The sequence below is a fragment of the Vulpes lagopus genome, chromosome 5 (assembly GCF_018345385.1).
Source record: "Vulpes lagopus strain Blue_001 chromosome 5, ASM1834538v1, whole genome shotgun sequence".
NCBI lineage: Eukaryota > Metazoa > Chordata > Mammalia > Carnivora > Canidae > Vulpes > Vulpes lagopus.
In genome coordinates, this window is record NC_054828.1 from 117,253,434 (window position 1) to 117,280,967 (window position 27,534).

Below are 27,534 nucleotides of genomic sequence, written 5' to 3' on the forward strand. Positions count from 1 at the left end.
AGCCATGTCCACTCAGGCAAGTTTGTATATGGTCTAAGAAGCACAAATATGCCTTCCTCATTTCCAAAATGAAAATTATGAGCATTATGCCTAGGACTTGCCTTCAATTTTCTTTTAAAGAGACAGAACCTACTGTATCTCATATTCACTGTTTTCTAAAGTAGCCAGGCACACCTTCTCTTCCACTTCACACACAGAGTGGCAAGGGTAACCAAGAGCTCTCAGTGCTTCGAGGGTACCTGGATTGTGGTTAAACAAAGGCTACAGAGTACCACTCTGTAAGAGCCTTCGAAGCTTTTTTTTCCTGAGAATAGAACTCATTATATTTTTGTATATATTTATTTTTAAATATTGAACACTTCTTTTTTCCTAAACATTACCCCACTCTTTACATTTATCATTATAACTCATGAGTAGATACGGCCAATCTTACTGCCCTCACTTTACAGAAAAGAAATAAATATCCAGACATGGTTTTAAAGTGGGGAGAGGGGCCACATTACACAGTTGCTCAGTGATAGAACTACAGTCCAGGTTGCCCGTTGGTAGTTCTGAGCTCTCTCCTCTATTTCTATAAGCACAGGGGGTCCTGACCACATACCAGGCATTGTGCTAGGTGATGATAATACCCAGGTAGTGAGACATGGGGTCTGCCCTGGAGACCTCAGTCTGTAAATGGCATTGCCCTTTATATGTCAGGAAAAGCATTGACCTGGGAATTGGGAGTCTGAGTTTTACCCTAGGTTTTGCCCCTGACAACCATGATCACCGTGAGCAAGTACTTTAATATCTCTGAGCAATAATAGCCCAGGCTCTGCCTCTCCCTTGGCAATTGTGAGATTCAAAGGAGAAAATTCATACAATGGAGCTTGGAAAGTAGAAATTGCACTAAAAGTATATATCTACAATGACAGTAGGGATATTTAGAGCTGTCTGAGATACAAATGTGGGTGGAACACAAAATATATAGGCTTGGAAAGGACTCCACTAATACATACAACTTGAAAGGTGAATTAGTCTATCACACATGGTGGGTTCTAAAACCTTTGTGTGAGTTGATGTTTGGGGTAAATAGGGAGTTAAATAATTCATCATCCAAATGCAAACAGACATAAATTGGAAATGTCTTGGGCAAACTGGATATGGACTCATACTATCAGTTGAGCTCTAGAGTTCTCAGATTCAGGCTACAAAATCTGTTCTGTCAGGTTGTTCTGATGATCAATATACTTTCTACCTAAGGCGTCACCTCTGTCACATCTTCCATGGACCACTTCCACCCCTCTGTGATAACCACTGCCCACCCCCCTTCCCTTCCTGCCTGAGGAGATTATAGAGACTTGAATCATCCTTAAGGTTTGTGTGTCAATCCCTTTGGTAAAGAATATTCATCATGAGTGTTTGGCAAATGCTGAACTCCTGGGCACCACCTTATCTTCCTGCAAGTTGTAGTAATTCTTTTAAAATAAGTCTGTTTGGGGGCTCCTGGGTGGCTCAGTCAGTTAAGCATCTGCCTTTGGCTCAGATCATAATCCCGGGCTCCTGGGATAGAGTCCCCTGCAGGACTAAGGCTCCCTGCTCAGTGGAGAGTCTGCTCCTCCTTCTCCCTTTGCCCCTCCCCCAGCTTGTGCTCTGCTCTCTCTCACTCCTTCTCTTAAATAAATAATTAAAATCTTAAAAAAACAAAAAGTCTTCTGGAGCAGCTAGCTTGCTCAGTCAGTAGAACATGCAACTCTTGATCTCAGGGTTGTGAGTTTGAGCCCCACACTGAAGGTAGAGTTTACTTAAAAAAAAAAAAATGTGTTTCATGTTTTAAATCTTAAGTTCTGCATTTCAAAATGCTTTATAAAGAGCTAAATACTTTTTGAGCTTTATTTGCCATTGTTCGGTAAAGCTGTAGATATATTATGATTTCTACTTTCTGCCCAACAATAACCTGCTTTTCTGAGCCAGACTGCACCATCCACAGTACCAGGTACCAAGTTACCAGTCTGCCTATCACATTAAAATACTAAGGTCATGAGCAATGGAATCTGTCAAGTTCACTGTAGTATTCCTTAGGCCTGCAAGTGAGAGACCCACATGAAGCTCTAATGGAAATAAAAAATATAAAACTTTAAATTTCAATCCTCTGCTTTGCTGTTAAGACCATCATAACTTGTCATTGGTTAGTTCTGGAAAATAGAACCTAAAATATTTAAAGTAATTGATTTTTTCCCTGGGTAAACAACTTCTGAGATAAGCTAAGGGTTAGCATATTATCCTTACATTTCCCTTCACATACACTGGGGAGAGAAGGGAGGGCTGTTTGGGAAGATGCAGTTATAATCTTTCCCAGCAGAAATACCTAATTACACTCAGGTCTTGAATCTCCAAGATAGCATATTTTGCCCATTCATTGCTCAATAAATATTAATTGGTGGAGATGGGTTATAATTTAGCATGTGTATAGTATATAATTTACCTGTAACCTATAATTATCTTAAATGCTCAAATAAGGGAATTGATTGGACTGAAAAGAAAATAACTTATTTAAGTTTTAAAATGTTGTTATGATCTAACTCTTAATAAAATCACCCACCTTCAGACATCATTTCACTTACATAGGCAAACTACCATTTGCCATGCTCTGTCTCAAGGAAGACAAGATCGAAGTCAATACTGAGCTCAGCTTTATGTATGCTCTAAAGTTCTCTGGTGTATTAGAAATGTTCTGTGCTATTTGCCCAGCTCAAAATGGCCAGTTTCCATAACTGCTTCCTCCACCCAGAGGAACAAGCCCCCATTTGTGCATATTTGTTAATTCATAAATGGCTGGACCAGAGAGAGGCAGATCTTTGTTTTTAGTTTTAAAAATTATTTATTATTACTGTTTACCAATGGAGGATGTACTTTATTTACACTAGCAGTCAAAGGAGCAAGGTGAATACACCAAAGTAGTTAACCATTGAGAGAAAATTCTTAAGCCAAATCCATCAGATGATCATTCCTAAGAGTATGGAACTAGGATTAAATTCAGCCAGCCTGGCTGGAATTAAGAGACTATAACTGAGTGATTATTGGGCAGCCATCTTCTGCCCAATATACATCGAGAGAAACAGAGAACAGTCTCTGAGAAAGGACAGATGAAGAAGAAAAGAGAAGCAGAAAAGTAGAGACAAAGAACAAAAAGGTCCCCTTAGTGGGTTTTCTGATGGCTTTCCATCCCCTCCTTCCATGCCTTTGAATGGCCTTGCTGCTCTGGGTCCCACAAGGTACACCAGTAACCTGACAATAAATCCACCTTCATCCCACCCAGTTCTTTTTTTCTTAAATTAGTTCTAACTAGTTTCTGTTGCTTACAAGCAAAAGAATCCCTTCCTAGACCCTGAAGAATATTTAACTCATTCAGCTAAAAGGTAAGTAATTCCTCTACCCTTCGCCATGTTTTTCCCAAGAAGACTGCAGTTTTTGTCCACTGCTACCCTCTAAATTCCATTTTTCAGTGAATAAGAATAAATCATGATGTCTAACTTTTTTCATCTCTATTGGTGGAAATGAGAAGTAAACATGATCTTTGTTTTTAGAGACCAATACTATTCTAGCCCAGAGAGTAGGGGTAACTGAGTGGTAGCTGCCTCAAGACACCCATCCCTGATTTGGTGGTGGGAAGAGTGCAATCAAGGGGCAGAGAGAATGTTCCCACTCTAGCTCACTCACACACGTATCTGTCCAGACATCTATGTACGCATGAGCACATATATACACATATAAGAATAATGGAAAAGAGAGGGAAGTTCAGAGTCCAAACTCATGCCCTCTGTGTCTTTTTTATTCTCCATATCCCCAGAGTCTCTCACAATCCACTTGGAAGCATTCAACCCAACCAGCCCTCCCATGGAGCTTGTAATCAAAATTACCATTCAGATCCATCTTTCAGGGCTCCTTGCTTTGCAGTTCTATTATTGTTTCATGAAACTTTAAAACTTTCCACCCTTCTTTCATTGTAGTCAACTTTAAATAAATTCAGAGTGTCACTTGTTAAAATAAATGACATTTAAACAACCTCAGCATGGTAACTCATTCCTCATTATCATAGAGAGCTCTTCTGAAAGGTCTATAGTACATTATCTCTACGAAATGGATTTTACCTTCAATATTAACCTCATTGCTCAGAGAGGACAGGTGCTAAGCACTCTGGTGAGAGGTGGCATAGAAATGCATAGGTAGATTGATAGAACCGAGCAAGTGATGATGAACTAAAACAAAAGAAGGGAAAAGGTTTAGGTTAAATATTAGGTAGCAAAGCTGAGCCGGGAGAGAGCTGTGATGATTGAGCAAGCTGCCATGGAAGACTGAAGAACATTTTTTATTATTTTAGCTACTCAAAGCTCTGGTAAAAGAAGCCACCTGTGGGGTGTGGCTGATAACTACAGAGCACCTCAGACAAGCCCTAGGTATCTGATAGCCCAGTGTTTGCATTGCACAATTTGAGAAACTGAGGCCCAAAGCAAATATTGCCTTATTTTGGAGTACAGAATAAGTAACATAACTCAGCTGGCCGGCAACCATGCAGCTCCACATAGTTCTCACGGTTCTTTTGCCTCACTCTCTGCCTCTCTAGGCTTTTCTTTCTTTCCTTAGAGAGAAATACTCCTTAGAGTATTGAACCAACTGATCTGACAGCCAGTACCTGTCTGCCAAGGTGTTTTCTGTGCCTCCATATTCCCAGCATTATACACATCCAATTTTTTTTGAATGTTGTTTTGTTCTTTTTTTTTTTTAATGTTTATTTATTTATGATAGTCACAGAGAGAGGGAGAGAGGCAGAGACACAGGCAGAGGGAGAAGCAAGCTCCATGCACTGGGAGCACGATGTGGGACTCGATGTGGGACTCGATGTGGGACTCGATCCCGGGTCTCCAGGATCGCGCCCTGGGCCAAAGGCAGGCGCCAAACCGCTGCGCCACCCAGGGATCCCCTGTTTTGTTCTTAATAACAAAAGGCCCTAAGAGGCCCTCTGTTCTCTTAGCAGGCTCCAATGTCATGGTCCAGAAGTAAGGTTATAGCCACCATATGAGCACATCCATTCCCAGGAAAGGCTGGTGATCATCTGAATTCAGAGTCTCACAAGGATAGCTGCTTCCTATGCATAACCTCTCTTTGAATCCAAGATGTTAACTGTGATGTTGTGACCTATGAGAGGAAATAGATATATTTGCTTTTATTTTTTTTAATATATATTTGCTTGTAGTTCCTGCTTTTAGTACAGAGCTCCTAAATTCCTTAGAGTTTCCTATAACCATGGTGTCTTTTTTTATGTTAATAAAAAAAGGTGCATGGGATGCATCTAATGATGGAGGTTGTTGCCCAGAGAACCAACAAAGTCATTAGAGGCTTGGAACTTTTGGACCCACCCCTGACCTCCATGAAGGAGAGAAGGCCTGCTAGTTGAATCAATTGTCAAAAACCATTAATTTAATCAACCATGCCTATGTAATGAAGCCTTCATGAAAAAAGGATGGGGTTTAGCGAGGTTCTGGGATGGTGAGCACAAGGAGATTTGAGGAGAGTGGCAGGCCTAGGAGGGCATGGAAGTTCTGTTTCCCTTCTCCATACCTTGCCCTCTGCTTCTCTTCCACTTGGCTGGTCCTAAATTATATCATTTTGGGATAAACAAGTAATCTAGTAAGTAAAATATTTCTCTGAGTTCTGTGAGCCACTCTAGCAACTTAATATAACCCAAAAAAGCGGGTGGGAAGGAATCTCTGATTCATAGACAGTCGGCCAGAAGTATAGGCAACAACCTGGACTTGTAACAAACTTTGAAAGTCTGAGGAGGGTCCTTGGAACCTCTAATCTATAGCCAGTTGGTCAGAAGCACAGGTGACAACCTGGGTTTGTGACTGGTGTCTGGAGGGGGTGGATGGAAGAAGTCTTGTAGGACCAAACTTTGAACCTGTGGAATCTGATGCTATCTCTGAGTAGATAGTGTCAGAACTGAGTCGAATTACAGGACACCCACCTGGTGTCCAGAGCATTGCTTGTTGCTATGGGGAAATTTGCCTCCCAAAAGTGAAACAGCTGACCAGAATCCCTTTATTAGCCTATAGGAATCTCGAGAGGGATAGAGTCTCTTGTACTCTGATCAGGTTCTGTGAGCTTGGGAATCTTCTAAGTAAATCTTCATTGTTTAAAAAAAAAAAAGGGATTCCCTGGGTGGTTGGGATTCCCTGGGTGGCTCAGCGCTTAAGTGCCTGCCTTCAGCTCAGGGTGTGATCCTGGGGACCGGGGATTGAGTCCCATGTAGGGCTCCCTCCATGGAGCCTGCTTCTCCCTCTGCCTATATCTCTGCCTCTCTTTCTCTCTCTCTCGTGAATAAAAAAATAAAATCTTTTAAATAATGTAAAAATTTAAATTTAAGTTTGCAATTTACAAAAAAAAAAAAGGAGCTAATACTGGGTTTTGAGCTTTTTTGCCTTTGTTCAGGGCGTATGCTGAGATATATTATGATTCTACTTTCTGCCCAACAATAACCTGCTTTTCTGAGCCAGACTGCACCATCCACAGTACCAGGTACCAAGTTACCAGTCTGCCTATCACATTAAAATACTAAGGTCATGAGCAATGGAATCTGTCAAGTTCACTGTAGTATTCCTTAGGCCTGCAAGTGAGAGACCCACATGAAGCTCTAATGGAAATAAAAAATATAAAACTTTAAATTTCAATCCTCTGCTTTGCTGTTAAGACCATCATAACTTGTCATTGGTTAGTTCTGGAAAATAGAACCTAAAATATTTAAAGTAATTGATTTTTTCCCTGGGTAAACAACTTCTGAGATAAGCTAAGGGTTAGCATATTATCCTTACATTTCCCTTCACATACACTGGGGAGAGAAGGGAGGGCTGTTTGGGAAGATGCAGTTATAATCTTTCCCAGCAGAAATACCTAATTACACTCAGGTCTTGAATCTCCAAGATAGCATATTTTGCCCATTCATTGCTCAATAAATATTAATTGGTGGAGATGGGTTATAATTTAGCATGTGTATAGTATATAATTTACCTGTAACCTATAATTATCTTAAATGCTCAAATAAGGGAATTGATTGGACTGAAAAGAAAATAACTTATTTAAGTTTTAAAATGTTGTTATGATCTAACTCTTAATAAAATCACCCACCTTCAGACATCATTTCACTTACATAGGCAAACTACCATTTGCCATGCTCTGTCTCAAGGAAGACAAGATCGAAGTCAATACTGAGCTCAGCTTTATGTATGCTCTAAAGTTCTCTGGTGTATTAGAAATGTTCTGTGCTATTTGCCCAGCTCAAAATGGCCAGTTTCCATAACTGCTTCCTCCACCCAGAGGAACAAGCCCCCATTTGTGCATATTTGTTAATTCATAAATGGCTGGACCAGAGAGAGGCAGATCTTTGTTTTTAGTTTTAAAAATTATTTATTATTACTGTTTACCAATGGAGGATGTACTTTATTTACACTAGCAGTCAAAGGAGCAAGGTGAATACACCAAAGTAGTTAACCATTGAGAGAAAATTCTTAAGCCAAATCCATCAGATGATCATTCCTAAGAGTATGGAACTAGGATTAAATTCAGCCAGCCTGGCTGGAATTAAGAGACTATAACTGAGTGATTATTGGGCAGCCATCTTCTGCCCAATATACATCGAGAGAAACAGAGAACAGTCTCTGAGAAAGGACAGATGAAGAAGAAAAGAGAAGCAGAAAAGTAGAGACAAAGAACAAAAGGTCCCCTTAGTGGGTTTTCTGATGGCTTTCCATCCCCTCCTTCCATGCCTTTGAATGGCCTTGCTGCTCTGGGTCCCACAAGGTACACCAGTAACCTGACAATAAATCCACCTTCATCCCACCCAGTTCTTTTTTTCTTAAATTAGTTCTAACTAGTTTCTGTTGCTTACAAGCAAAAGAATCCCTTCCTAGACCCTGAAGAATATTTAACTCATTCAGCTAAAAGGTAAGTAATTCCTCTACCCTTCGCCATGTTTTTCCCAAGAAGACTGCAGTTTTTGTCCACTGCTACCCTCTAAATTCCATTTTTCAGTGAATAAGAATAAATCATGATGTCTAACTTTTTTCATCTCTATTGGTGGAAATGAGAAGTAAACATGATCTTTGTTTTTAGAGACCAATACTATTCTAGCCCAGAGAGTAGGGGTAACTGAGTGGTAGCTGCCTCAAGACACCCATCCCTGATTTGGTGGTGGGAAGAGTGCAATCAAGGGGCAGAGAGAATGTTCCCACTCTAGCTCACTCACACACGTATCTGTCCAGACATCTATGTACGCATGAGCACATATATACACATATAAGAATAATGGAAAAGAGAGGGAAGTTCAGAGTCCAAACTCATGCCCTCTGTGTCTTTTTTATTCTCCATATCCCCAGAGTCTCTCACAATCCACTTGGAAGCATTCAACCCAACCAGCCCTCCCATGGAGCTTGTAATCAAAATTACCATTCAGATCCATCTTTCAGGGCTCCTTGCTTTGCAGTTCTATTATTGTTTCATGAAACTTTAAAACTTTCCACCCTTCTTTCATTGTAGTCAACTTTAAATAAATTCAGAGTGTCACTTGTTAAAATAAATGACATTTAAACAACCTCAGCATGGTAACTCATTCCTCATTATCATAGAGAGCTCTTCTGAAAGGTCTATAGTACATTATCTCTACGAAATGGATTTTACCTTCAATATTAACCTCATTGCTCAGAGAGGACAGGTGCTAAGCACTCTGGTGAGAGGTGGCATAGAAATGCATAGGTAGATTGATAGAACCGAGCAAGTGATGATGAACTAAAACAAAAGAAGGGAAAAGGTTTAGGTTAAATATTAGGTAGCAAAGCTGAGCCGGGAGAGAGCTGTGATGATTGAGCAAGCTGCCATGGAAGACTGAAGAACATTTTTTATTATTTTAGCTACTCAAAGCTCTGGTAAAAGAAGCCACCTGTGGGGTGTGGCTGATAACTACAGAGCACCTCAGACAAGCCCTAGGTATCTGATAGCCCAGTGTTTGCATTGCACAATTTGAGAAACTGAGGCCCAAAGCAAATATTGCCTTATTTTGGAGTACAGAATAAGTAACATAACTCAGCTGGCCGGCAACCATGCAGCTCCACATAGTTCTCACGGTTCTTTTGCCTCACTCTCTGCCTCTCTAGGCTTTTCTTTCTTTCCTTAGAGAGAAATACTCCTTAGAGTATTGAACCAACTGATCTGACAGCCAGTACCTGTCTGCCAAGGTGTTTTCTGTGCCTCCATATTCCCAGCATTATACACATCCAATTTTTTTTGAATGTTGTTTTGTTCTTTTTTTTTTTTTAATGTTTATTTATTTATGATAGTCACAGAGAGAGGGAGAGAGGCAGAGACACAGGCAGAGGGAGAAGCAAGCTCCATGCACTGGGAGCACGATGTGGGACTCGATGTGGGACTCGATGTGGGACTCGATCCCGGGTCTCCAGGATCGCGCCCTGGGCCAAAGGCAGGCGCCAAACCGCTGCGCCACCCAGGGATCCCCTGTTTTGTTCTTAATAACAAAAGGCCCTAAGAGGCCCTCTGTTCTCTTAGCAGGCTCCAATGTCATGGTCCAGAAGTAAGGTTATAGCCACCATATGAGCACATCCATTCCCAGGAAAGGCTGGTGATCATCTGAATTCAGAGTCTCACAAGGATAGCTGCTTCCTATGCATAACCTCTCTTTGAATCCAAGATGTTAACTGTGATGTTGTGACCTATGAGAGGAAATAGATATATTTGCTTTTATTTTTTTTTATATATATTTGCTTGTAGTTCCTGCTTTTAGTACAGAGCTCCTAAATTCCTTAGAGTTTCCTATAACCATGGTGTCTTTTTTTATGTTAATAAAAAAAGGTGCATGGGATGCATCTAATGATGGAGGTTGTTGCCCAGAGAACCAACAAAGTCATTAGAGGCTTGGAACTTTTGGACCCACCCCTGACCTCCATGAAGGAGAGAAGGCCTGCTAGTTGAATCAATTGTCAAAAACCATTAATTTAATCAACCATGCCTATGTAATGAAGCCTTCATGAAAAAAGGATGGGGTTTAGCGAGGTTCTGGGATGGTGAGCACAAGGAGATTTGAGGAGAGTGGCAGGCCTAGGAGGGCATGGAAGTTCTGTTTCCCTTCTCCATACCTTGCCCTCTGCTTCTCTTCCACTTGGCTGGTCCTAAATTATATCATTTTGGGATAAACAAGTAATCTAGTAAGTAAAATATTTCTCTGAGTTCTGTGAGCCACTCTAGCAACTTAATATAACCCAAAAAAGCGGGTGGGAAGGAATCTCTGATTCATAGACAGTCGGCCAGAAGTATAGGCAACAACCTGGACTTGTAACAAACTTTGAAAGTCTGAGGAGGGTCCTTGGAACCTCTAATCTATAGCCAGTTGGTCAGAAGCACAGGTGACAACCTGGGTTTGTGACTGGTGTCTGGAGGGGGTGGATGGAAGAAGTCTTGTAGGACCAAACTTTGAACCTGTGGAATCTGATGCTATCTCTGAGTAGATAGTGTCAGAACTGAGTCGAATTACAGGACACCCACCTGGTGTCCAGAGCATTGCTTGTTGCTATGGGGAAATTTGCCTCCCAAAAGTGAAACAGCTGACCAGAATCCCTTTATTAGCCTATAGGAATCTCGAGAGGGATAGAGTCTCTTGTACTCTGATCAGGTTCTGTGAGCTTGGGAATCTTCTAAGTAAATCTTCATTGTTTAAAAAAAAAAAAGGGATTCCCTGGGTGGTTGGGATTCCCTGGGTGGCTCAGCGCTTAAGTGCCTGCCTTCAGCTCAGGGTGTGATCCTGGGGACCGGGGATTGAGTCCCATGTAGGGCTCCCTCCATGGAGCCTGCTTCTCCCTCTGCCTATATCTCTGCCTCTCTTTCTCTCTCTCTCGTGAATAAAAAAATAAAATCTTTTAAATAATGTAAAAATAAATTTAAATAAAAATTAAAAAGGGGGGGGGGGATCCCTGGGTGGCGCAGCGGTTTGGCGCCTGCCTTTGTCCCAGGGCGCGATCCTGGAGACTCAGGATCAAGTCCCACGTCGGGCTCCCGGTGCATGGAGCCTGCTTCTCCCTCTGCCTGTGTCTCTGCCTCTCTCTCTCTCTCTCTCTCTCTCTCTCTCTCTGTGTGTGTGTGTGTGTGTGTGTGTGTGTGTGACTATCATAAATAAATAAAAATTAAAAAAAAAATCTTCAGAGTCCTTATGCTATGTGCTTAGCCCTGAACATGGGCTGGTGAAGGCAGAGGACTGAGAAGGAACTTAGCCTTAATCTACAGCCTAGTAGTAGTAGAAGGGTAAAGAGGCAAGTTTTACATGCATGAGGCAAAGCAAGATGACATGCCTATGAGCTTTTAATTTACTGCAAAAATGAAATAAATAAGTCAGTGTGGACTTGGGTCAGATGGCAGTGGGGAAAAAAAGCACTGGATGTGCATAAGTTTTACTTTCATAACCTAAGAAAGTAAGAACACATGGATGAGTGTCCAGGGATAAGAATTATGACCCCAGCCCGTAATTTACCATGTGACCTAGGCATCACTCTCCCTTTCTGGATTCCCTCACCTGCTCAGTGAGGGCACCCTGGTCTTTTTCAGCTGAGGGAACACTACTGTGTCTCTGCAGTCCCTCCCTTGTGGTACCATGTCAAACAACAAGTGCATTCCCCAAACTTTGCCATCTGCTTCCTCAGAACTTCCCTGGGGCCACAGTGACAGATGAGTCTTATACATTTTCTCTCAGACTAAAAATATTTCCATGAGATCCAAAAACAGCCCAGAGTTTATCTTTGAACTCATACCAGTAAGTGTTTAAAATAACTATTTACTGGTAATAATGAAAATATTTGAGGTGCTCTTCCAAAGTTCTAGTTGTGAGATATCAATAAAATAATTGCCTAATTCCAAACCGTGTACTGTTCTAATTAATTCTGCATGAGACATTTTTCCAGCTTCAAAGATTGCTTTACTTGTATTGCATAACAAAATAATGGTATAATTAGGAATAAATTTGTCACTTTTATAAGTAATTCCTTTTTATTATGTGTTTGGAAGCAAAGCACAAGCATGATTAAAGCCCCCTTTAAAAGGTTTTATTAATTATTATGATTATTATGGATAATAAGCGTCCACAAGCTGCAGAATGTATCCCAGGCAAGATGCACAAAGCCACAAAACATGGCAGGAACAGGGATGGATGCCAGATTCAGTTTCTTTATTCTCTATGGTTCAAGTCTCACTGTCTATCCTGTCCCTTCTGTGAGGTAGGAATTTCACTTTTAGTCTCCTTCAACATTTGCTGGCACCCTCTCCACTGGGCAATCCAGGAAGCAGGCACCTTTTTCTTCACTATTCTCTTGCCTTTACTTACCTCCCCTCCAACATCCTGTTCTGGAAAAGTACAGTCGGTCCTCAAAAGTCAGCTTGAGAGTCTCCTGCCAGGGAGACTCCTCTGGCCTGCCACTGTGGACTGGGGGCCCCTCCTGTGTTATTGCTTCCGCCCTGTGCATTGGGCATTGAGCAACTTGAGGCAAGGAAAGTATCCTATTTTTGTTTTATTTTTTCTTCTATCCCCCACAGAGCCAGTTGTAGAAGGCATTCAAGAACATTTACTGAATATGGGGCACCTGGGCAGCTTGGTCAGTTAAGTGTCTGCCTTTGGCTTAGGTCATGATCCCAGGTCTATCCCTGGGATAGAGCCTGGCATCAGGCTCCCTGCTCAGTGTCTGTGTGTATTAGAGGAGGGTGTTGCTTCTCCTTCTCCCTCTGCGTGCCACTCCCCCTGCTTGTGCTTTCTCTCTTTCTCTATCAAATAAATAAATAAAAATCTTTAAATATATAAAAAGAACATTTACTGAATCGATGGGTCGCCTAATGACAATAAATTAAAAATAAGATCTTCCCATTAATATGAATTGCCTAAAACCCACAGATTGGATTGTATTAGTGAACACAAGTGTGCCAGGAATCTGTTCTGACAAGTAACTGGGGTAGCTACTACCTAGAACTCTCTCTATATGTAATATGTGAACTATCTTGCTTTTGAGAATCCATACTTTAGCCGAAAATATGCCTCACCAGCATTCTTTCCTCAGATGACTTAATGTGAAGCTGCAGATTCATAGATCATAGCTGCAAGGGCCCTCAAGGGCCATTTTCTTTAAGTTTCTAATTTTACACATGAGAAAAAGACTCAAATAAAGGAAGAGCCTACTGAACATCACACTAAGTTAGGTGATATGGGACTCAGGGTTCCTGACTTCTAGACAGGAATTCTTTATTGTGAATTGCCAGTCATCTCCTTCTTCTAAAGAAAGAAAAGGCCACTGCACCCACAACTCCCTGTGGGATGAGGAAGGAAGCACATCTCTATGGTTTTTTCCTTTTCCAGGCTATTCTATTTGTTTGCTGTTTCACGGGTGTTACTGGAGTCATAAGACTATTAAGGCCATCATCCATTCATTTATCAAAGCTACTCCTCTGCCTCCTTCTCGTTCCTCCCAACTCCCATGGTCCTACCCTCATTCCAACCTTCAGCTTAAAGGCAACTTTATCTACTGAAGATGATGACATCATCCTACAATAACAATCCCCATGGAAACCATGTAAACATGAAATGAAGCAGAAGCCATATGTCTTATTTTAGGTCCACAGCCTGGCTTTCTAAACTTGCTCTGACTTCCTTTAATCGAGCCCTTATTTCTCTAAGTGCCTGTCCAGGGGCACCCACATGAGAAAGAACAGAGAAGGAAGCAGAGAAAGCCCTCTTGTTCAGTTGGTCAGATGGGGCAGTCCAGCCATAGGTCATTGACCAAAACATAGGATGGCATATACAGGAATACAGTAGTCCTGGCTCTGAGTGGACACCCAGAGAGGATATTTAAAATACTAGTTTGAGCAGCACCCCATGAGGGAAGAGAAAGTAGTAGAGGAAGCTATGGAGGGAGAAGCTTATCCTGGTCTCCACTAAAATTAGGTACTACCTGCCACATTTTCCATTTCCCATTTTGTTCTGTTTCCACCTTCAAGGTTTCCACATGCTCTGGGTTATGGCTTGTGTTTAGCTAGAAGTACCCTGAACATCTCCTTAGCCCAACGAGGTGGAAAGGGAGAAGAACAGGAGGTTTGAGGAAGGGACCAGTGTCAGGTAATGTCTGAGGACATTTATAGGGGCACAGAGGCTCTCTAAATTTAGCAGATGAGGTATAGCTTTCCCTAATAGACAGCTTCCCTAATAGTTTCATTCTTTCATTAACCTTTTCCTGGGAGACTATATGCCATTAAAAAGAAAATCACAAACTTTCATTTCACATTAGACCAAACCTAATGTGAGGCTCTGAATTTTACACATTAGAGAAAACTGTAGCCTCTGGAGGAATGACTGGTAGGTTGGTTGGGATGGACATCCTCATCGTCTCCTTGGAATTCCAAGCCATCATTTTCAATTTCCAAACCTAATTCACATCCCACCATTCTGTGCACCTTGCCTGGTTTCTCTGTAGTCCATCCTAATTACCCCATCTAAACACTTGCAATACATAGTACATGAATCTATTTAGTAATTCACTGTCTGCTGCTGTGTTTATTCTCTTTTTGACCCACATCCAGCCTGTGAGCTCTTTAAGGGGTAGAGGATGTGGCTTCCATTTTTCTTATGTCTCGGGAGATGGAAACTATGCATTCATCCATTCATTTATCCCTCAAGCATTTTTTGAGCACCCACTCTATGCTGGGACTTAATCTAGGCACTAGACTTACAGAGATGAGTAAAGTATGGTCCCTAACTTTAAGAGCTCTCAGTCTGGTGAGTGAATCAGCTATGTGGGCATGTAATGATCATATAGTGTGGCAAATGTGCTATAAAAGTACAAGAAAAGTAAGCTCTATGAAAGCACAGAGGAAAGGGGCAGATTCAGAAGGAATGGCAGTAGGATCGTGTGCCAAAGCTGTTCAATAAATATTTGTTGATTAATTAGGGGAGGGGTATACTTCTTGAGGGATTATAAGGACAAAATGTCCTCATTAGCTGATGATGAAAGAAACATTTTTCCTTACAGTTAGGAAGCTCATGGGAGCTGGCAAGCAATAATCTGTGTATTAATGATAACAAAAGGAAGAAACACTGGCAGAAGCAAAAAGCTCTCAGGCATGTTAAGCATCAGATAAGCCCATTACATTTCTGGACGTGCAGTGCCCTGTCTTGTTCATGGGAGACTTCGTGTCTATCTTTCTCCCCCATCCAGGGAGATTTGCACACTCAGAGAGCCACATTCCAAAAATTCAGCTCCAGGAAGCTCTGTGGGCTCAGACCAGCAGCTGACAGGCCGACAGATGTGCAGGTCTTTCTTCAAGACCCTGGCCTGGCAAGGGGTGGGAGCCTCTCTGTGTGGCCTGGGCTTTGCCTGCACAGTTTATTTATTCTGCAGCATATGCTGGCTCAGCACATTAAGGCAGCTCCAATTTTCCATGTGCATTTTAGTCGTCCCTTAACTCTCATAAGTTGCCTTTTGTAGCAATCTCGTCCTTATGGTTTACAAGGGAAGCAGCTGTGATTTTTCATCCTTTGAACTCTTGAGCCAAATGGCTTAACACTACCCCGTAGTTACCCTCTCCCCTGGATCAGATGACCGACAATGTGGTGGTCAGTAACAAGCATCTTTGGCAAAGCTGGTAATGCGCTTATTCTTACACCCTGCTTCACACCATGATGGTGCTTGTATGTCCTCAATCTGTCCATAAATCACTGTCAAGGTGTACAGAAACACTAACTAGTAAGAAAGTGAAACTGTTTTGCTCAGCGGGGAGGAGAGGTCTAATCATATATGTAATGCAAGGAGTACTTACACTCTTTTTCAGGCCATTCTATCACTTCCAGTGGGCTTCTAGATCAGCTTCACAATTTATATGACTATCCCTCTTTTTCTATGTTGACAACTGTAACACAGGCTTTGCAGTTATCCACATCAAACTATAAAAGACAGTAATAGGTCTGATTGATCAATTAATCAGAAGAAAATTTGTACACATTTAATTCTATTTATGTTTAAAAGAGCAGCAATGGTAAAAGGAATTTTTACATTAAAACTCATGATATTAAAGCAGTTAATTTCCATATGGATCAATGGTCTATGTCTGTAGTAAGAAATGCTTAAAAATCAATATTTAAAGCTAAAAATGAGGTCAATATAGTGTCAGTAATCCTTCAATCTTTGGGAATTCAAGGTTCAAGAGCAACATATCCAGTGCTTTAAAGTTCATACTTAGTTTGTACACTGGAACTCTTTATTTTATTGTAATATTCATCATTTTAAAGTTTGCCCTCTAGAGGTCTAAGTACCCTGTGAAAATGTGTCTCAGGATTTAAGTTCATCTCTAGAATGTCATCTGGGTGGGGAAGCCAAAGAGAAGGAAATCAATTCAAAGAACTTAGGATATCAGGAAATGGCAAGGCTGGAGCAGAGTAAAGACAGAGTTACAGAACTTTTATTTCATCTGTAGTTTCTGTTGGGTTTGACATTTATTCTTGAGTAGAAATTGTGACCATTGCCTAAGATGCTGAACTTAAGAGGACAGCAAAGTAGACTGGAAGGTTGTAAACATGAAGAAAAACAGACTTTATTGAAAAAAGAGAAAAACATGAATTAAGAGCAATTCACAAAGGATCATCTCAGCCCCATAAAATGAAGGCGGGTTAGCCTCTGTTTTTGTGTCTGTTCTTCTAGTTATAGTCCAGGCTAATGGGCATCTTGAGAGGTGGTAACTTGTGCTGTTGCCAGTGGCTCTGAGGCACAGTCACACTTTATCAACAGACAGCTGGCCCTGACACTCTTTAGGAGAAGCAAATGGAACAACCTAGGAATGCCTATCTCCCCAGATTATTAACACTCCCCAGATTAGGGTAATGGTTCTCAACTGGGATGACTTCCCACCCCCAAGTAATATTCGGAGATTTTTGTGTGTGGCTATAATTTGAGAGGTTCCTACTAATAGCTAGTGGATAGAGGACACGGATGCTGCTCAACATCTTACAATGCATGAAAGAGTTCCTTGCTACCAGAGACTCATCCAACCTCAAATGTCAATACTGTCAAAATTGAGGAGCCTTGCCCTAGGCTCACTAGAGTATTACTGAGCTAAAAAGATTTTCTAGCTGTGCTCGGGACACATGACACTCCACTAGCCAAAGTGGGAAGCTTCTATATTCTTCTCAGGTCTCTCCCTCACTGACACATCATCCTCAAGACAACTGGTCCTTATTCTATCCTGTAATATGTGCTCATACTACATATTCATTCCATGCATGATCAACTTCCCATAATATTCTCAAGGGGGCAGAAGGGCCTATTACATGGAAGAACAGAACTCAGAGCTTGCCTTTAAAATATTAAAGTTGCTGCTTTGAACTTGGTACATAATTCAGCATTGGCCCTCCTCTCTGAATCCTTCAGATAATTCATGAACAGATTCCGTTGGTAATACCCTCTCTGGCCTCCTTCTGATTAGTTCAGATGTCTTATCCTTAGGATTAAGTGTGTTTCATCCATGAAGTACTTTCTGTCAACTTGGCACAAATCATTAGTCCTTTACATTCCAAGAAGTTCCATGTCATAGCCTGCCTTTGTGCCCTGCTTCACATTCTATCTCTTCAGGGAAGCCTTTCCTACCTGCTCTAGCTCACATTTATCTTTTTTTTTTTTTTTTTTCTGAGAAACAGAGAACTGAGTGTGGAATGTCCTCATACTTTGACCTTGTGTTATTTAAGTGGTTACTGATTACATAAATCTCATCTCAGCAATGAATGGTCATTAGGAGCGCTAGGAATATAAAAAGATAAAAAGATATTGTCCTGCATTATCATCATCATCATCATCATCATCATCATCATCATCGTCATCATCATCAATAGCTTCAGTACTTATCATGAGCCAGGAACTATGCTAAGCATTTTAGATGTACCACTCAACTTTACAAGAACCATGTTATTACTCCCACTTTTCATGAGTAAACTGAGCTCAGAGAATTTAAATAAATTGCTCAGAATTACCAACTTTTAAATTCCAGATGTTTATTTTGAATTTAGATGTGCATGAATCTAATCTAACAAGTCCACTGCACAGTCTCCCTCAAGGTGCTCACAGTCTAGTGGAGGGACAAGTATATTCATTTGGGGGGAAAGCCTCCACAAGCCAAGTCAATCTAATGAGCTTGTTGGTGACTAAGCATCAACAGGCTCCGGGCAGACATCCCACTGATGACTTTAACGTACCTTTTCTGAAACCAGCCTTGAGGACCCTGCAAACACATGGCTCAGTGCTACATAGTCTTATGAATAATAATGAAACCCAATCAGGAACAGAGGCCTTAGATTTTAATTGAGCTATCTTTTAAAGGACTGCTTTTCTCAGTGTCAAGGTCATGTTCTCCTAGCTAAAGCAGTTATTTTATGTGTGTAACAGAGATAATAGGCACTGGAGACACATTGAGGACATGTGGCATACGGCATGAAAGAAAGGAGGAAATATACGAAAAGCAATCATTGAAGTATACACTATAGACCTTCCCATTGATAATTGGTTTAAATTATTAAAGCACATAAGAGGTTATTAACTAGAGAGAGTATAAATTACTTTTTTTTTTTTTTTGCTGAGCATGACTTTTCAAAGTCTCCCAAACTTCCACTTAAAAAAAAAAAAGCTTTAAATTTAAAGCCATTAGAAAAAATATCTTTTAAAAATTATCTCCAAAGTGGATGGATGAGGAGAGAGCAGATGCTTCCTGAATTTGAGATCATGTTACCTGTCATGAGAATATAAAATGAGAATTATTATTTAATAATGGTAATGTTGCTCAAGAGGTGGCTGGCATTGGGCTAGGTCCAAAAAGTCAGGGTTGTAGGTCCCTGGGATTGAAAACACCCTGAGGCACTGGGACAGATAGCTGAAAACATACTCTCAGAACTTCTGAAAAGCTCTGGAATGAATAGCTCTCAGAGCACAGCTACATAAGGATGTAAGCGCACATCTGCAGTGGACATGAGGAGTAGGAACCTGAGACCTGATCTTGTCACCTACACCAATGTGCAGAAACAGTAGAGGGAAGTAGCTGAACCCAGGAGGATTTATGAAGAGGCCCAGCCAGAGCAAAATGAGTGACATACATCTTCCTTCTCACACTGATATATATCCCTGTTCTCCAAGCCCTTCTGGACTTTTCTGCAAATAGGTCTGATGAGCCTGTTCTTATCTAAGGCTGCTCCAATCTTCTGGGGCTCTGAATTAGCATTTTTAGGATGTACTGTTCTGGCAAGAGACCCTATATCTAGTAAGGCCAATTATCTTCTTGGATTCTTAGTTCTATCTTTATTCATTAACTCCCATTTCCTCTCTCAGAAATGAGCTCATTTGGGCTGCTTGCCTTTTCTTTGAATGACTTTTCCTCCTTGTGGCCTAAATCCAAGATCCCTTTGCTCAAATTGACTGCTTCTAGGCCTCCTACTTTGCCCTGTGGTTTCCTCACTTCCATATTTTGTTCATCAGTGGTGCCTTCACAGAAAGAATGAAAATGAGGAGCAAAACTGCTCTCCCCTGCCATCCAGCCCAGGCCAAGCTCTGTTTTGTCTGGCCCTCCAGGATGACAGATCTGCTGCAACCACAGAGCCATCATTTTTAAAGATGGTCATGATTTTTCATTACATGAGATAAAAGAATACAAAGCAGCATGCCACATAAATGCACATACATGTGCACACATGCGTGCACGTACACATGCACATGCATACACACACACACACACATACACATACACACTGCAGTAGATACCTCCCACCAACCGTCACCAGAACTTCTTACCTTTTTGTAACTGTTTGTCCCTCAAGTCCAACCATATTCCTATAGATGCTAATTCCCTTGTTCAGGATCAGACTCAAGCCACATGATCAATGAGAAATTTTCCTTAGAATAAGAATTCTTAAATAGATCTGTCCTACGACCCAGCAATTGCACTGCTGGGAATTTACCCCAAAGATACAGATGCAATGAAACGCCGGGACACCTGCACCCCATTGTTTCCAGCAGCAATGTCCACAATAGCCAAACTGTGGAAGGAGCCTCGGTGTCCATTGAAAGATGAATGGATAAAGAAGATGTGGTTTATGTATACAATGGAATATTACTCAGCCATGAGAAACAACAAATACCCACCATTTGCTTCGACGTGGATGGAACTGGAGGGTATTATGCTGAGTGAAATAAGTCAATCAGAGAAGAGCAAACATTATATGGTCTCATTCATTTGGGGAATATAAAAAATAGTGAAAGGGAATAAAGGGGAAAGGAGAAAAAATGAGTGGGAAATATCAGAGAGGGAGACAGAACATGAGAACATTCCCAGTCCTAACTCTGGGAAACAAACTAGGGGTGGTGGAAGGGGAGGTGGGGGGGGGGGTGACTGGGTGACAGGCACTGAGGGGGGCACTTGATGGGATGAGCACTGGGTGTTATTCTATATGTTGGCAAATTGAACACCAATAAAAAATAAATTTATAAAAAAAGAATAATAATTCTTCTCAGATTAGAAATAGTAAATTTATGAAAATTTCCAGAGTCAGAATTTCCTCCATATGCAAGAAGCATATATTAGAGAAAGCATGTATTAGAGAAAGACATAATGATGCTAGCAACCCTGGAAATGGGACAGTGAGATGGGGGACAGAGAGCAAAAGTGCTAAAGGAATTTGAGACCTAAGTTCCAATTTTTCTCCTGGCCTTCCTAAATTGGAATATTAGCCTTTTCTTTGACATGTAATCTTACCAGATATCCTTCCAGTAAATCCATTTCTTATTCAAGCTCACTTAAGTTCACTTAATATTGTTTCTACCTAAAGGACCCCTGAATAACACAGAAATATATTCTTGAATAATATATCCTGACATATTAAAGTATTTATCTCGATTTTTTCTTTTACTTCTCTGCATTTACCACTGCATTATAATGAACCTAAAACCTCACACATTTTGGTCATAATGATTTTGTCAGATGGTTTATCTGGTTAAGAGAGAAGTACTTGCCAAAAGAATAACAAATTTAATTGTGAGAAGTCATTTAGATAAGAGTGACCCCCCACAACTGCATTAGGATCCTATATTTGTCTGGAAAATATATACTGAGTATCCAGTACTACTAAAAACTGGAGGTATGGAGCAAGAAAATCTGGATATGATTGTGTCGTGTGTGAGCTGGTGGGAAATATACATACATCAGTAATCACCTAAATACATATAAAGTTGTAACTACAATGAGTGCTATGAAGAGAGCAACTTGGAAATAAAAGGATATGACCAACGTTGAAAAATCAAGAAACTTCCCGGAGAAAAACAACCCTTAAGCTGAGATCTGAGCAATAAACAGGAATTCAAAGAGAAGAGAGAAAAAGAAAGAATGGAAACTGCACAGAAAAATCTCCATCCAGGAGGAGGTATGGGGCATCAGAGACACTGAAAGTTCAGTTCTCCTGATATGGAAGGAGTGAGGGAACCAGAGTAATAGAGGAGACCACAGAAGCAGGTGATAATCATGCTATATGATTTCCCAGGAGTCAAATAAAGGAGTTTTGTCTTTTTTTTTTTCTCAGACAATGGAAGGGCTGTAAGTGTATATGGATATAGTATCTATATGTATATGTGTTTGGAACATAAGGGATGAAGCATGATCAGAATTGCATTGTTTGGACATAATCCTAACCATGGTGTGGAGAGCAGATTTAAGAAGATCCAAAGAGGATACAGGTAAATTAATTACAAGTCTCCAGAATGGGCATGAGCCAGGTCAGGGGAGTCGGGGGATGATAGTAGCTTATCCTAGGTTGGTGAGGATAGATGATATAGAGGAGAGTCTGAGGGACATTTAGGTGTATAGCTACAGTTCTGTTTTCAGGAAATTTAATTTCTGTCAGAGACAGGGATTCTTCTGTCACATGAAAAGGAACTTAAATACATATAAAAAAAATGTGACATGGGCAAACATAATTGAGCTAAAATTTGTTAAGCCACATTTCTATCATAAGTAATTAGAGAAACCTGAACAGCAGAGGTAGGACCTAAGCAATATAGTAAAGAATAGGTCAGGTTTTATGAAGAAGGGAAAGATTCCTATGGGATTTAGCAGGAAACAAGAGTCACCTTCAAACTGGGTAATTTGAGGAGGGTTTAAGTAAGGAAGTATTTATAAGGATGTGAGCAATGGATATAGAAATTATAAGGAATGGTGAAGTACCATAGATCTAGTGACTACCCTTAGGATTGATGGACTGAAGTGAAGAAATAGCTGCTGAAATTTAGAAAGAGAGTGATGTATAGATAAAAGCAATGTGAGTGGAGGGAAGCACTTCAACAAAAGGTAAAGAGTCTATAATGATTCTGCAGAATGAGGAGGGACCAGGGAATGTAACCTCTTCCCTTAATCTCCCTTCTTTCTCCAGATATCTGACCTGTGATCCTTATTGGTTCATCTTAGTCAAAGCCAGAAGGAATGAAGGCTGTTTAATAAAGTACATTCATGTCAGTCTCCTAGAGCACAAAGGAAGGGAAAGAAGGATGGAAAGTCTACCTGCAGAGAAAAGCAAAAGAAGATCCAGCTCATGGATAGGCAAAACCCATAAAACAAATCTAAGAAATAGATATTTACTAAATATGTACTGTGTTCATGGAATGGCACTGAGACTCTTAGTGAACAATGAAGTAGGTATAAGCCTGTTTTGGACCTATAGGGGCTCAGGATCAAAAAGGAAAGAGGGGAGAGATCATATGGGCATTAGAAACACTAAATAAGGGATGCCTGGGTGGCTCAGCCGTTAAGCGTCTGCCTTCGGCTCAGGTTGTGATCCTGGAGTTCTGAGATCGAGTCCCACATTGGGCTCCCTGCATGGAGCCTGCTTCTGCCTCTGCCTATATACCTGCCCCTCTTTCTGTGTGTGTCTCTCATGAAAAAATAAATTAAAATCTTTTAAAAAAAGAAACACTAAATAAAAATAGAAGTGATAAATCACAGGACAAGAGAACAACATAGGATGTTCCTTTGCAATATATGAACAATTACCAGGGATGTATGTGGTTAAAATCCACTGGTGAGCATCAGAGGTGAGGAACTCTATAGTCTCCCATGACCCTAAAACACTTCTTAATAGAAGTCCATGAGCTGAGACCTGCTGGGTAAAAATATCCTGATAGATAAAGAGCAACAGGACAGGTACAGAATTGTAAGTTAGGAAGTGAATGATTGCAAAATGGCAGAACAAAGAACAAGTTGTGCTTGAAAAAAACTGACTATCTAGTTATTACAAAAACTATAAACAAGCAGAGATCAGTTGTGCTGGAAATGTTATTTTATTCATAGATTTGTTTTTCAAATTGAGCATCTAGTGTGTGTTAGGCTCTACTCTTGATGATGGGGATGCACCAGTAAATATAAGACAAAAACCTTGCAATTGTAGAGATTATATTCTAGTGAGGGAAATGGAATATAGATAAATATATACATCAGGTAAACATCACATATATTCAAGTCTCATGGAGAGAATTAATATCAGTATGAGTATGTACTAGAGAATGACTAAATAGTAACACATGGGATATTCAAGGAAAACCTCGGTGAGGAGTTCCTTGGGCTCAGGTAAGACCTGAATTAGATTATAATTACCAGAATTATTCTTATTCTATATCATGATCAAGTAGAAGAAGATTTCAGGAAGACAGAGAAATGATACCTAAAGGAGGTAATGTGTTGGAGGAAATAAATGGCTGGAATGGCTCAAGTACTGGGATGGTGATTTATACAACATGGTGGGGCTAGCTTGTACTGGCTACTGAGAGACAGTATCCACATTTCCAGGAAATTTCTGAACCAGCTGTCATCATTTTGGCAGCTTGTACCTGGCCATGGTGGAAGAATTTAGGAGAGAAATTGGAAAACACTGTAAATCAAGTTTCCTTACAGTTCCCAGCCTCCTCCACCACCCCTACCCTCTATTTTAGAGAGCTTGTTCTTAAACATTTACCAGTATACCACAGGGTGGATATGAGAGGAAACTGGAAAAGTAACCAGGGACCTAACATTGAAGGCTTTATAAGCCAGGGTAAAGGAGTTTTTGATTTTATTTTAAGTGTGATGAGAAGCCATTAGAGGGTCTTAAGTAGGACAAAGTTGTGATCTGATTTGCATTTTAAAAGACAGTTCAGGCTATATATTGCAGAAAACTGAAAGTAGGTAAAAAGGGAAAATAGGCAAATCAGTTGACTCAGATGAGAAGCAACAGTGACTTTGACTAGAGTGTAGCAATGAAAATGAGGAAAATTAAAAATTTGAGACCTATTGATATAGAAGTAGTAGAGTCTATATTTCTTACTCATGGATTTGATGTAGGAACTGAGGGAATGAAAGGAGCTATGGATAATTTTTCAGTTTTGACTTGAGAAACTAAGTATATGATGATGCCACAAATTAAGATGTAGAAAATGTATGTCAGAGCAGTGGTGGAGTGGGAAATTAAGAAAAGTATACTTACTCTGTTAAGTTTGAGATATATATGTGATATCCATCTGGAAATGTCAAATAGAGAGTAGGATATTTATGCTTGGATTTTAGGGGACAGATAAGAACCATAGATAAAGTTGGAGAGTTACTGGCATATAGGTAGTATTTAAAACCAGCATTTGGGTTAGATCACCCAAGGAGAGTGCAAAGTGAGAAATTGGGAGGTAAAATGGAAGTAGAGCAAAAGGGGAAGAGCCAACAAACATCAGCTTAGGGGAAAACCAGGGGAATCTGGTGTCATGATGCCAGGAGAAAACACCTCCAAGAAATTAGAGTCCATTTTGTTGAATGCTACTGGAGCTCAAGTAAGGTAAGAAGAGAGAAGTCACTTGGACTGGTGAAAATGGGATAGAGAATGCTCCTTACAGTAGCAGTATTAATGAAGGAGTGAGGACTATATGAAGTCCCCTTAGAATAAATTTGAGAAAGGATGTGCCAGTGAAGAAGCAGAAATGGTTATAAAATTGGGGGTGGGGGTGACAATAGCTGATGGAGGATATGAGGTCAAAAGAGGTGTTTGTTTATGTCACTTTTTAGGTAGGAATAATCCAAATGTGTCTATATGCTAACAAACTGATCTTATGGAAAGGGGAACTTCAGTGTACTGGCGGGAGGGGAGGGAAATACAGAAGCAAAGTCCTTGAAAAGGCAAGAATGAAGGGGTCTAGAGCACAAGCGGAGGGGTTTTAATTCCACAGACATTTATTAAATGCTATGTGCCATGTCCCATTGCACAGATTTCTGATATCATATCTGAAATATTTTCCAACACTTATTTGTCCTATTAGATTCAAACTGCTTAATGACTAAGACCCTATTTTGTTCTTGTTTCAAACCCCAAGTCCCAACCCAATTTCAGGTACACAGTAAGACTTAATAAATATTTGTTGAATATCTGTTGAATGAGTCTAAAAAGTTTTAACCTAAACTATCACTATTAGCAGCTATTTGAACATTTGATTAAATCATAGGCATTACTGAAAAGACAGATATAACTAGCAAAAAATAGACAACTTCAATTACAGGATTTTTTTTTCATACTTTAAAATTGTCTTGGAGATACAGAGAAAAAGGTTGGGGCCAGATGGATGTGGGAGTTGGGGAAGAGATAGCTCCCTCTATGTTACCAATCAAAGAGAAGATAGCTCTTTTACATATAATCTAGTTTAATTCTTGACAAAAAATATATCATTGTTCCTACATATAGTATATAGTGTCAACTTTATAGTGTGTTGTCTTAGTGTGTCTTCTCTATAACTTTAATCTCCTGGACCTCCTTGAAAGCATATTTTACTTCTGCTACTATACATGTCCCTATAGCCAGCGGGTCCAATGTCAACTGTTTTACCTAATCCCAGCCACACCCCATCACCAATTCATCATGTTCTGCACTATATCTCTGTTTATTATCCAAATTCTCAGCTTTCAACATCCAATTTAAGTCCCACTAACTTCAAGAATGCTTTTCCAAGGGAAAAAAAAATCTATCAATTTGCTTAAATTCTATAGTATTTAGGGAATTAATTATTTAGCAATTGCCAAATAACACTTGATTGATTGAATTTCACACAACTGTGAATGTATTCAAGTGAGTGAGCAAGAGAAAGAGAGAGATTTAAAGAGAGAGAAAGAGAGAGAGAGAGAGAGAGAGAGAATTTCTATCTCTCTGTGAGAGTCTGACCTGACAGGAGATGACAGGTATCTATCGGACAAGAATTTCATTCTAGCATGTCTTCTACTCTTCCATCTCAGCAGCCCAAGGTTGAGGACTGAGTGTCTTGAGAAACTCAGCTATAAGTACTGATGGAACATTTTTAATTGTCTGTACCACATAAGTGCTATATCAACCACATTCTCATGGTAGTCGATTATTGATTCTGTTATTTTTCTTCAAAAATATATAAAAGGTGGTATCTCATTGTGGCTTTGATTTGCATTTCCCTGATGGCAAGTGATGTGGAGCATTTTCTCATGTGCTTGTTGGCCATGTCTATGTCTTTCTCTGTGAGATTTCTGTTCATGTCTTTTGCCCATTTCATGATTGGATTGCTTGTTTCTTTGCTGCTGAGTTTAATAAGTTCTTTATAGATCTTGGATACTAGCCCTTTATCTGATACGTCATTTGCAAATATCTTCTCCCATTCTGTAGGTTGTCTTTTTGTTTTGTTGACTGTATCCTTTGCTGTGCAAAAGCTTCTTATCTTGAAGAAGTCCCAATAGTTCATTTTTGCTTTTGTTTCTTTTGCCTTCGTGAATGTATCTTGCAAGAAGTTACTGTGGCTGAGTACAAAAAGGGTGTTGCCTGTGTTCTCCTCTAGGATTTTGATGGAATCTTGTCTCACATTTAGATCTTTCATCCATTTTGAGTTTATCTTTGTGTATGGTGCAAGCTGGGGATTTACCCCAAAGATACAGATGCAATGAAACGCCGGGACACCTGCACCCCGATGTTTATAGCAGCAATGTCCACAATAGCCAAACTTTGGAAGGAGCCTCAGTGTCCATTGAAAGATGAATGGATAAAGAAGATGTGGTCTATGTATACAATGGAATATTACTCAGCCATTAGAAATGACAAATACCCACCATTTGCTTCAACGTGGATGGAACTGGAGGGTATTATGCTGAGTGAAATAAGTCAATCGGAGAAGGACAAACATTATATGGTCTCATTCATTTGGGGAATATAAATAATAGTGAAAAGGAATAGAGGGGAAGGGAGAAGAAATGGGTAGGAAAGATCAGAAAGGGAGACAGAACATGGAGGACTCCTAACTCTGGGAAACGAACTAGGGGTGGTGGAAGGGGAGGAGGGCAGGGGGTGGGGGTGACTGGGTGGCGGGCACTGAGGGGAGGACTTGATGGGATGAGCACTGGGTGTTATTCTGTATGTTGGCAAATTGAACACCA